The 12,456-nt window shown below is 35.1% G+C and overlaps 1 protein-coding gene across 2 annotated transcripts in view; it reads left to right on the top strand.

Annotated features, from left to right (window-relative positions):
- LOC149076028 (protein O-linked-mannose beta-1,2-N-acetylglucosaminyltransferase 1-like) overlaps positions 1-12,456 on the top strand; it is a 155,675-nt gene that overhangs the window by 56,619 nt on the left and 86,600 nt on the right. Inside the window, exon 1 of one of the 2 annotated variants that reach the window (XM_089243550.1) lies at positions 8,821-9,100. The exons of the other annotated variant lie outside the window; for it this stretch is intronic. The gene's annotated coding sequence lies outside the window, so the exon portion shown is untranslated. Of the gene's footprint in view, positions 1-8,820; positions 9,101-12,456 lie in introns of those variants that run through there. 2 annotated transcript variants of the gene reach the window in all.

Below are 12,456 nucleotides of genomic sequence, written 5' to 3'. Positions count from 1 at the left end.
TTTTCTTTTTCCTATTTAGAAATTTATAATTTGGCCATTTTTCATATGAAGACTTCAATTACTGCATAACGATCGAATATGATTTCATTTCTTCACTCATTTGAGTGTAGATTAGAGTTTCTCTCCCGGGATCTCATACCTAAAATGCACAACCGGGAATTTCACGAGAATATATTGAATTTCAATTTCATTTCCGTATATGAAAACATTACAGAGAATTATAAAACTGATATGAGAGATTCTTGATACAGATGAGTGCATTAAACACTATAATATAAATTGTGCATCTACAGTCGAACCACGAAGAAAAGGACATATTAATGCCCTGATGACCGATAAGAAGGGTTGGCAAAAACAATCAGGAAAATAAAAAAATTGTCGAAAAACAACAACATAAATTGATGCTATTATAATGAGAAAAAAAAATAATAAATGTACTAAATCTCTTATGGCTGTTGAGTTAAATATATTTTCAGATGGGTCTTGAACATGCGTAGACTATTGATTTCTCTTAAAGCGACAGGTATCATATTTCAGCAGCGTGGGCCCGTAGTATTAACATTGTTGAAAAGCATATTAATGCGAGTTGCAGCGGGGAAAAGTACATTACGTGTACGAGTATCATATTCGTGGTTAATGGAAGCGAGTTGTATAATATCCGAGAACATGTGTAATTTTATTGTTTTGATCATAAAATTGAAAGAAAATAATCGTAGAGTATATGATTCGGAATGATCTTGGTATAGTGTGGAAAGATGCGTGAAAGGGGGGATGATGAGCAATTGTTCTAAGGAAGCGTCTATGGATGATCGCTAAGTAATTTAGGTTTTCGGACTATGTGCGACCCTAAATCAATTGACGGTAAGCGAGTGTAGAAAGTATAAAAGCATTGTAAAGTAAAAGTTTAGTTTTTGACGGAATGACACACGTATTAAACTAGGCCTACTAGACAAATTTACATGTTTACTCTCGAAAATTGTAACTAGATCTCATTTTTGTGAGGCCCTCCTTCTCTTGAGGCTCCCGGGCCGTGCCCGGGTGGGCCCATGCGTTAAGACGGCACTGACCACATCCACATTTCTGTATAGAATTAGACAGATTTTTGACCACGTTTTCCGCAAAATGCCTCACCATGTGTCCGTCCAATTGCTAGAAATTTTTTCAACATTACAAAATGTCTGAGTTTGTCTATGCTAAAATAAAGGGTAAGAGATAGATGACATATCTTTGCAATGCCGCTTAAAGGGTTAAATACACTGCGTATAATTTATTAATTTAATAATTTTATTCAAAATTTATGGATTACAGCTTCTAAAATGCATATTTTTAGTAATAAAAATTTCTTATGGCAACGTAACAACTATTAATTACATGTCATAATACTATTATGATCATAATTCAAATGTTCAAAACCAGTTTTGCGTTATTGAAGGCGTTTTGTGGTAATCTTAGATTTTTTCTTCGCTTTTTCTTCATGCTAGATATGAATGGATCAGAAAAAATTATTAATTGATGCATCACATCTCTCTCTTCAGAATTTTTGCAAGAAAAATTTTCAAATTTATTTAAGTTTTTGAAGTATTTGCTGTTTCCTTACTGAATCAGTTATTTTCGTTTTATTTTTATACTCTCAATGCTCTCAGTAAATTCTGATATGTGTTCTCCAAATATTCTTCGTGTGTCCCATGTAATGATATATCTGATGATACACTTCTGTATACAGTGGAACCCCCCCCCCCATAACGGACCCTCTCCATTAACGGACACTTTTCTGATCTCCGGTCCCATGGGATTGGGCTTTAATGTATTTCACTCCCCGTTAGTGGGCATCCTCGATAGAGGACAGTAAAATCAGGCAAACTCTAATTTTTTTTAAATTTCTAATTTATAAATTTTTGGTCATAAACCGAGTTGAATATCATATTCAACTAAGGTTATATTTAATCCCCAGCTCATGTTGGTAAATATGGTAAATTGTCAATTAATTACCTAATTAACTGAACATAATTATGGTCCAAGATGTTGAATTTGAATGGTAATGTGTGTGTTGGTTTTATTTGTTGATATGTGTGAAGAAAGCCAACATTACAAGACTGATAATGTTGTTCTGAATGTTTTTACCGTCTTCACACTTATTTTAATTCAATTTTTATTGAAAATATGTGTACTGCATGTATTATGTATTGGCAAAAATAGTTAATTGGTTTAATGAAGAGAATAAAAGTAATAAATAAATGTTTTCATATTTATTTATTTGGGAATGATGCATAATCGCCGGTAAAAGTGATAAATGCATTGAAATTTAATCAATCTTTATTGAGACAATTGGTGATTATGCACAACCACCGGTGTATTACTTTTACAGCAAACATTTTTAACATTAAAGTGCGTTGAAACCGATTGCGACCGAAGAAAAACGTCGTATAAATGTGACAGTCGTACAAACAAGGTTATATTGTATATCGTATCTTCCCATTGGAGGACAAAATTTTCAGTCCCATGAGTGTCCGTTATCGAGAGGTTCTACTGTACAGTGTAATGATATATTATCATCCTACATATTGGTTTTTAATGTATTCACAAAAAATATTGATTGTAGCACCCAAAAAAATGTTTTTATAGAATAATTAATTAATTAAAGAAGTATATTTTAATTGTTCGAAATAAACAAGGTGAACTATTTCCATGAAGAACATTTTTTTAAAGATGGACAAGATACAGAAAAGAAAAGAATCCATCGAATGAATTTTTAAAGCATTTTATCGAGAAATCATCTCCAACGACATTTTTACACCAACCCTTTGAAATTTTTTTATTTGTTTTGTCGGTAAATTTCGTCCACCCTTAAAACTAAATGCTAAAAAAAAAAAATCACAAACTTTTTTTTTATCACACAGTAGTTTAAAGCAATTTAACGACGCCACTGTCCCAGAAAATGGTTGTGCTTTGAACTTAATGGAGCCAATTCTCTAACCCTGTATGTGTCATAGAAAAAGATCGAAAAATATTGAGAATTGAAAAATGTGTTTGTGAAAGTAGAAGAAATTTTTATCGAGAGATGGCAACTTTGTATTTACGTCTTTGTGATAATATTAGAATCAGTTCTTGATTACATTTTTTTGTTACCTACGTGTTATATTGTATTATATCGAATAAGGCTTAATTCTTTCATCCTGAATGGAAAAATAATCGAAGATGCATTTTCCGCATATTTTTTTTTTCACAATCATGACTGAAGCACAGTCAAATTATTTGACTAGAATATTTCATTCAAATATAAATAACCTGCTTCATTTGTAGAACATACCTATTAAATTTGCAGAGCTCAAAACTAAAAACAAAACAATTGCAGATTGAACTAACAAGGAAAGGGTCCCAAGGTGATGCCATCAAAAAGTATAGGAAAAAAAAACAAACCACTGATTCTACTCATTTAAATGTGCATATAAATATTAAAAAATCCGACGGAATTAGTATGGGTCACTGAAAAAAAAAGTAAATATTATTATTTCGAACGCCAACAGAAGAATTTAAAATTCCGTAACTCTAGAGTGACGTCATTCAGGGCCGCAACTAGGGGGGAAGCAAGCGGGACTCGTGCTCCGGGCGCTGCACTAGAGGGGGCGCAAACTTTATTCTCAAACCTCTCCTTCAACATTACAAGCGGGCGTCAAAATGCTCACCTGCCCCGGGTGACCAAGCATCTAGTTGCGGCCCTGCGTCATTCAAACGAAACATGAAAACATACAGCACAAAGAAAGAGAAGAAAAAGAAAAACAACTAGTGTTTTCCTAGAACAGAGAAGTTGAAGGAAAGCGAAGAAAAGAAAGTAAAAAGGTTTTTTTTTTTTTTATAAATATTGCCAAGAAGCGAGAGAGGCGATGAGTAAAGCCAACTGCAATCATTATCAATAACTTTTTGCTTCTTTAATAAGTGTATTCTGCCGATAACGTATTGGTTTCTATGTGTTTATATGTGAGATGAATGTACTTGAATTTTTTCATAGTTTTTTGAAGACGGCACCTTGGGACTCTTTCCTTGTAAATAGTGGCACATGGTGGTTTATTTCAAAACAATTGAAATTAAAACTGAGAATCTTGAACTTCAATGAACTAGTGAATGAAAAGAAGAGATATTAAACAGAAGAAAAATAGTTAAAAGAGTACTTCTCATGGTACGTCAAAATTGTTTATAGCAGAACTAACTATCCCTATGTTTCGTGTAAGAATCATTTCGGTGAAGCAACTCTATTGTTTTTTCGGTTTATCTCTCCCCCAATTAGCATACCTCAAACGTAGTCATTATCTTCCACGTAACGAAGAAGAACAGAAAATATAACAGGATGTTATAAGTTATAGTGGTGAGGTTAAAACACTACATGAGGTGCTTACTGTCAATCACTACGATCAGTAATAATACGACATTATGAAAAAAAAAAAAAAAGTGAGCTTGTTTCTCGATCGTGTTATAGTACCCGTTACTGATATCTTCAAGAACAAACTCTACAACCTTGTTGGATACAAAAGGAAAGGAAAAAGAAGGGCTAATTGGTATTGTAGAAAAACTGAATGATTTTGATGTGGTAATAGTATAGGAGAAAGAGGACTGACAATCATGGATGATTGATTCGTCAGCATTTAAGATACGAAGTAGTTTTATTTTTTCTTTTCTTTACTCAATTGATTTTTTCGGATCATTTTCTCGTTTTGATGAACGTAAAAGGTGAACAACCTAAAGTGAGTTTCGGTCTTTGTTTTTGTTGGGACTACATAGAAAAAGAGACAGAAGTCCTTCCGAATTACTCTTAAAAACTTGTTTCTATTTGATATGTTTAAAATACAAATATTTTCTCTTACCCGAGACATGTTTTCCCGTTCCCTTTTCTTTTTAGATTGTATCCGCGATTAACGCAATTCTTATTTCCCCATTTAGTACGATTTTTTAAAATAAACCAAGGCTAATATATGCTCAACCCAAGACCCACAGGCTTAATGTACCTCTTGGAGTCATATAATAAGGCCCGTGACTTCAAACATAATTTTGTAAAAATCCTTTCCCAGACCTTGATTCTGACGCCACCCGCTCTAACATTGTCATGTGGCATGCCGGATGCATGGCTTTAAGCAGCTTGCGCCACTCACGGATCCTGCCATCAGCGTCATGGAGAAGAAATAAATCTTGACTCGTCAAATTAGACAACCTTCTTTCATTCATCAAATGTCCAATTTTGGCATTCTCTATCCCACAAAAGTCGTTTTCCTTGGTTTTGCAGTGAAATCAAAGGGACTCTTTTTGGCAGCCGGCTATTAAAACCAATTCGTTTTAAGATCAGTCTTGTACAGCTTACGGATATGCTTTGCGATGATAGTGAGTTGTATTGCGCTGCAATTTGTTATGTTGTAGCCCTTCTGTTGCTGCACAGAATGAATGTCAGTCGCCTTTCACCTCTTTCGTTTACGTGCGATTTCCGCTCACTATTCCGCTAGAAGTTTTTGGTTTAACTGCCATTCTTTGAAGATTCCAGATACTGTTGTACGAAAAAAGCCAAGAAGGTTAGCTGCTTCGAGGATACTGGAACCACCCCTTCTATCAACGACAATCATGTCGCGTTCAAAGTTACTCAAATCTCTTGTTCCCCCATGAACAGACAAATTGCAAAGTTAACTGGAGCCAGAGACCAGGAGAAAGCTTTTTATCAGCAAATCCAGTTTATTACGTCAGCGCACGTGCTGCACGGACGAGTCGATGTTTGAGTGAGGGGTGTTCCTAATTTTTTAAATTTTTTGGCCACTGACAGTAGAAATAAAGTACTGAATGATATGATAAGTGATAAATTTTACTTGGAATATATAGATAGAGAACATAATATTAACACATTCTAATCGGGAAACGAGAATTCCAGTTTTACACGCATATTGAAATATCTTTACATCACTAGAATACCCCGATTTACAATCCATGTCACTTGATGTGATCCCATCGGAACTCGGGCTTTCCGATAACTATAATAACCATAATCGAATGATAACTATATCAAAAAAAAAAACAAAAAAAAAACAACCCCCCCCCGTTTGCAAGTACCGTGACCATACATCCCGTTTGATCGAACGGAATATATGGTTAACGGGACAACTCTGTTTTTCTTCCCCACATAATTAGTTGCAAAATATTCAATCGTTCCATTTTTTTTCTAAAACGGGCAAATTTTTTCCTTCAAGCTAAAATCCTGCATTGTTACTTTAAGGCCATTGTACTGGAAATACATACATTAAACTCTTCCATTACACTGGAATGGAATTGTTTAATGTATACTACGAATTACGATATTTTTCTTAATTTACAATACTTTCATGGACCCCTTGAGAACTTCTCAAGGGAAAAAAATTTGAATCTGGTCACCTGATAGAAACTGATCAAGACCACAAGAAAAGGTTTTTTTTTTTGTCGTACATTCTGCCTTCACAGTGGCAAGGAGGTCATTTCAAAGGCAGCTCCACACGTGCATGGACTACAGTAAATATTAAGCACCGATTACGACATTGAGTTCAGAAATGTTAGTCAACAATGGAGAGGGGAGGGGGAGTGAACACCTTCTAGAGCCTCTCACATAGCCTTGCAGCCTGATAATGATAACTTACTGGGAAAAAATAAGTTTGGTTTATATAACCTTAGCTTCAAAATGGAAAAAAAAAAAACTTGACGGGGAAAAAAATTGATAACAAACCAAAGTTCCAACAACTTTAACGAAATTTTCCCCATTTATGAATTATGATATTGGTCTGTTTCTTGCAAAAATGATAACAATACCCGAATGATAACATTATCTGTAATTATAATCGCTGACGTAGACTATATTATGAAAGTTTTAGGAAAATCCCGATGCGAATGTGTTTAGTACGGTTCCGACAAGGACAAGAATTTTCCCGTATGAAATACAGTGAAACTTCCATAGGCTGCCACCTGTATTCTCCGGCCAACTTCACTTCGCGACCAGTTTTTCTCGGAACGGACAATAGGCACCATAGACATAATACAAAAAACACCCCTATTCCGCGGCCACCTCTGTATGCGGTCAGCAGCCACTAGATAAGAGTTAAAGAAACACAAGTTTTTTTGTGCGTTTTTTTTCTTCTTCCCAATGCATTCAGAGCTCATAGATCTCTTTTTATAACATTATAATCTTCCTGCATCCGAATCAATGTCTTTTCGAATCAATCGGATTTTCTGTTAATGTGTGACACTATCAGGTTGGAAACATTTGTAAATAGGATGACAAAGGCTAATATTATATGGTTGCTGTTTGCTGATAAGACATTTAGAAAATTTTTTCCCGGGGTGACAGGTAAACCAGACAAATATAACCTGTGATCTTTACTGAATAGGCAAAGGATATATGGCAGTTCTTTCTTTGCGGATACATTCTTCACTTTTTTAGCATGCAGAGATTCAGTAAAGCAAGAGTGAGGGATTATAAGAAATGTGAAAAAAGAAAATGTACTTGTTATAAGGGAAGAACAGATTTCGGATAATGCAGATTAAGGAATGATCGGATGATCTGGTATTTCAGTGAAACTTTCATATACATAATAACACCGGATCAAGAAAAAATATTTTTGTAAATGAATAATCGCTATATCCAGAGGCAACATTATCATCACGTGTCATCAAATTTATGCTGCAGTTGGCAAATTTTCTCAATCGACGCTCTTGGTATCAAAAAAAAAATGCTTTTGAGTATTTTTTCGCTGAAAAATATTTTAACTGATCAGCTGATAAAAGAAATTCTGTTCGTGCATTGCCCCTGTAAAGAGGTTTATCGCAGTACACTTTGGTGTATCACACAAAAAATACCGATACCTAACACTTTCGGTGATTAGGTGGTGCCCAATACCGATATTATCAGAGGTCCTCCAAAAAACTGAAACATGTGAGATGACTAAAAAAATATACTGAAGAATATTTCGAGAGAAAAATAAATGAAAATAATAAACGTTGCAGGGTTTTTCAAAATCCTCCTAAAACATATTTTCATAGAGGGGTTTGCCATAGTAAAGGATATCGCGTTGTATCGAGAGAAGTTTAACATTATACACTAGAGGTTATTTGAAACAAGATTTGAAAAAATACCATTGTAAAGGGATTTGCCGTTATATCGAGTATCGTTGTAGCGAGGTTTCACTGTATATTTATCTCTTTCTGGGCATTATAAATAAATTGAGCACAAGATTATTTTGCGACATTGAAAACCGTTATCTTGACACACTCCCTCTGAAATGCGTTTTTCCTGTGATACAACCTCTATTCGGCGGTCACCTCCACATTTTAGCGGAACGCCGAGTAGCCGTTAAAAGTGTTTCACTGTACTTTCTAATTATATACATAATTTTATCTACTATTCCGTTTTCGGTTTCAAATCGGTCAAATAGCAGTGGACAAAGATATGATATTAGTATTGATAATACTAAGCATAAGATCCTTATTTCGTACAGTTACACAGTTCTTAGGTTTTTATTAATTAATTAATTTTTTTTTTTTGCATTCACAGAGTTCAGAAAACCGAATTTCGCACCATTTTTCTCTTTACTTTTATATTTTGCAAGTTTGCCGTTAAAAGTTTCCCAGTGTCGGCATAAGTCTTTCTCGGGAGGAAAGACAACGGAAATTTGAAAAGAGTTTCTCTGAGGCCCCAGGTGTCCGCCATCCACAAAGACATGCCTGAACGCTTCCTCCAAAACTCGAACCAATATGTTGCGAAGATAACACGGATCATTTAAGTTCTTGTCCGCTAGGGGGCACTGATAACGCCGCCCACCTGATCTTAACCGTGTTTTGGAAAACGCCGAAAAGCTTTCCTCTCTCTCTCTCTCTTTTCTCACTCTCTCGTTACTTTCCCAATCTTCTTGTTCTTGAAGCTCTCGCTGAAACGATATCCAAAAACTTTTTCCCAAAAATTGACAAGCCGCGAAGTTTTTATTTTTTTTCGATATTTTTTTTTTCTTTCGTTTCCGTATTTCTTTCCCTTTTTTCCCCTTTAATTTCATCCTCTCCTCCTCTGATGGGAGATCGAATGTTTGCGTGGAAAGTGGATTTTTCGTTACAGGTAAGAAAAGTTTGTTATCCTAAAACAAAGATAATAATCGTATCTGAAATTCAGTTCTCACGTTTACTTTACGACAATGACTATGAAATATCAATATTTTGGTCGACTTAATTGATAAAATTTAAATAATTATATTTCACGGAGAACCCTTATTGATTCTTCTCCGACTTTTCAACTTGTTGATTCACGTTGTCATATTTCAAAATCGAACTTATGCATTACAATATCTTTGAGGTTTATGGTTTATACCAGCGTTCTTCAACCGCTGGTCTGTGGACCGGTGCCGGTTCGCAACACATTTCGCTCAATTCATGTAGTTATTATAAATATGCCGTCGAAATATGCCTTTTACAAGATAGCTATACAGTACAGGATGTATTATATTGATATAAATTGATTAAACCGGAACCTCCCTCTACCACCTATCAAATAAAAAACGCAACTGTTAATGATCATTCAAAATAAGATTGGTGAAGACTAATGTGCTCATAAAAAATCAATATAATGTGATATTAGTATATTATCACATTATTACGTAAACAATAATTAAATTATTAAGTTTGCTACAAAATTTGAACAGTTGATGTTTGTACAAAGTAAAATAACATTAGTAATACTGGCAAAATGTAATGATTATTATGAAACGGGAATGACATTATTTGTCGGTTGTAATCGGATGCAGAGCTTTAGCTTAAAATAGTCTATTACAGTACAAGAAAGACATGATTTTTTTTATTGTTAATAAGTTTATAAAATATAGACTTTTACAGTTTGAGAATGATTAAGAATGAGAATACTTCTCCGTGTACACAGAGTTTAGTTGTTTTGCTGCGTAGATATTTTTGTGGATTTATCGTTTCGTGGCCTAGAAACTATACAAATTTCGCTGCAATTCATTCATCCATTCTAGTCTTGTTCTCAGACTGGAATGGATGACCGTCTTGACTTACATATTCCCCTAAATTAGCCGTCCCGGACTAGAGCCTTCTTCACCCCCCCCCCATACAGTAAATATGTCTGTGTGTCACTATCTTTCGGTTGTTCATATGCTTTCACACCTTCTAGCATGGGTGGTCAGGGGTGACCAACTTCTTTCTGTTCGCGGGACAACGTAATGGTCAGCTATAGCGTCGCGGGCCGCATCAGTGGTGCAACTTCGGTGTATAAGCCGCTCCATTATCAATTGAATTAATTAGTTATTGAATTAATTTCGCCACTAGAAATAAGAAGTTTGTCAATCAAGAAACTTGCTGTTGGAGCCGCTAGTTCAAATAATGATCACAAATTCAATTTTTCCACGGTACTTTTACCTTGTCGCGGGCCGCACAAAATCACTTCACGGGCCAGCTGTTGGCCATCCCTGCTCTAGGTCATTGTTTTCGTCCCTCGCTCACCAGGTCATTGTTTTCGTCCCTCGCTCACCAGGTCATTCTTTTGGCCACTCACATACTTTCGCACTGTTTTAGTCATTCACATGCTTCCACATTCTCTAAGTTAGTCATACAAGTGGTCATGGCATTTTTTAATCGCGACACTATCTCGTAAAAATTCAAAACAAAGATCAGCTTTATGAAAGAAAGTTCAGCAACAAGAAAATTTTCAATTTTGAAAACTCTCCGGGATCCGTTATTTTTAAGGGTTCCTGGCATTTGATCATGCGGAACCCCCCCCAAAAAAAAAACTGTCACGGAACCCCAGTTGGATAACCGTAGTCTATATACTGTTTATCCATCTTTTGCAGGTCCGCAAATTATTTTTCCTATTTATGTGCAAATAGTTGTTTTTATTATGTATATTTGCCGGTCCGGAAATTATTGCTCTTATTTATTTATTGTCTGTCCACAAACTTTTTCTCCAGTTTAAGTATTTTTGCCTGTTCTCAATTTTTTTTTTCGTATTTATGTATTTTTTTGCCTGTCCGCAAATGTTTCTCCTATTTCAGACTTTTTCGTATGTATGATTTTCTGTTATTTATGATCTTTTGCCGGTCTGCAAATTATTCCTCCTATTCACCGTATTTTAACGTACATAAGGAATCCCCTGATTTTTCCGGCTTAAAATCTGGAAAAGTTGAAAAGATATATCTAAAATACTATCCATAGAGACCCCCTAAGAACTCCGTCCCCATTTTTTGAACAGAGTTATTTGTAAAAAGGGATTCCTTATACAACATGTTTAAAATACGGTACTTCTGTTGCGGTTCTGCAAATTATTTCTCAATTTTTTTTTGTATTTGTTTATTGTAGGTTCGCAAATTGTTTCTCCTGTTTATGTATTTTTTGCTGGTTCTCTATTTTTCCTATTGTATTTTTTTTTTTTGCCTGTCCGCAAGTTATCTCTCTTATTTATTTACTGCCGATACGCCAATTATTTTTCCTGTTTATGTATTTTTTGCCGGTCCGTAAATTCTTTCTACTATTTATGTTTTTTGCCTTGGTCCGATACTTTTTCTCCTATTTATTTATTTTTTGTACCATTTATACATCACATTCATTCATTTTACTTACCTTTTTGGACTTCCACTGGACTTTTATAGTACAGTCGAATCCCGTTATAACGAACTCTAAGAGACCGGAGAAATCACTTCGTTATAACGAAATTTCGCTATAAAGGAATTCCAGATTTTTACATTGTTTCTATGTGAACTTCTCTGGGGGATTAGAAAAGTTTTCGTTAAAACAGAATTTTTGCTATAACTGTATTCGTTAAAACGGGAATCGACTGTAATTATCATTCCTTCAGAGCAGTCTTTTTTAATTTTGCGAAACACTGAATTTTTCGTCAAGTTAAATTTAATATTGAACCGAAAAATAAAGAAAAAATTATTAAGATGAAAGGAAAACTTTTTCTCTCAGCCGGCACATATCAAGGAAAGATATTTTCTATCGCATATTTTTGAATACTATGCCAAGGCGGACCTTGGAAACAAACGTTTGCTGCCTCTGCCAGGAATCAAACGGCGGGGCTTTTGCAATCCAGGCGAGTGCACTGACTATTATGCCACCACAGAGACATGACCTTTCTTCCATTACAAGTGCCCCCCCCCCCCCATCCCTGTGAGTGCATTTACCAAGATTGTAGAAGGTTTTCGATTTGATTCCCAGAAGATACAACCAATTTCTCTTTCCCACGTCCGCCTAAGGCATGGTGTCCAAAAAGTCTCTTGAAATTATTTAAAAAAATGCGGAACGAATAAGATTTTTAAATGATGTGGTGGCCGGTTTCGTTCGACTCAACTGTCATTCAATACTTCATAATTTTTTTTCATTCAATATAAGTGAGCCGAAGATATCGATATTCATCAGCTTCCCATTCCCATACGATAGAAGCCTTAATACGGAAACTTTATTTTGTTC

The sequence above is a fragment of the Pholcus phalangioides genome, unplaced genomic scaffold (genome assembly GCF_987345545.1).
Source record: "Pholcus phalangioides strain wild (caught in Gottingen) unplaced genomic scaffold, Ppha-v1.0 ptg000015l_1, whole genome shotgun sequence".
NCBI lineage: Eukaryota > Metazoa > Arthropoda > Arachnida > Araneae > Pholcidae > Pholcus > Pholcus phalangioides.
The sequence above is the reverse complement of the archived record's forward strand: the minus strand, read 5'-3'. Positions and strand labels throughout refer to the sequence as shown.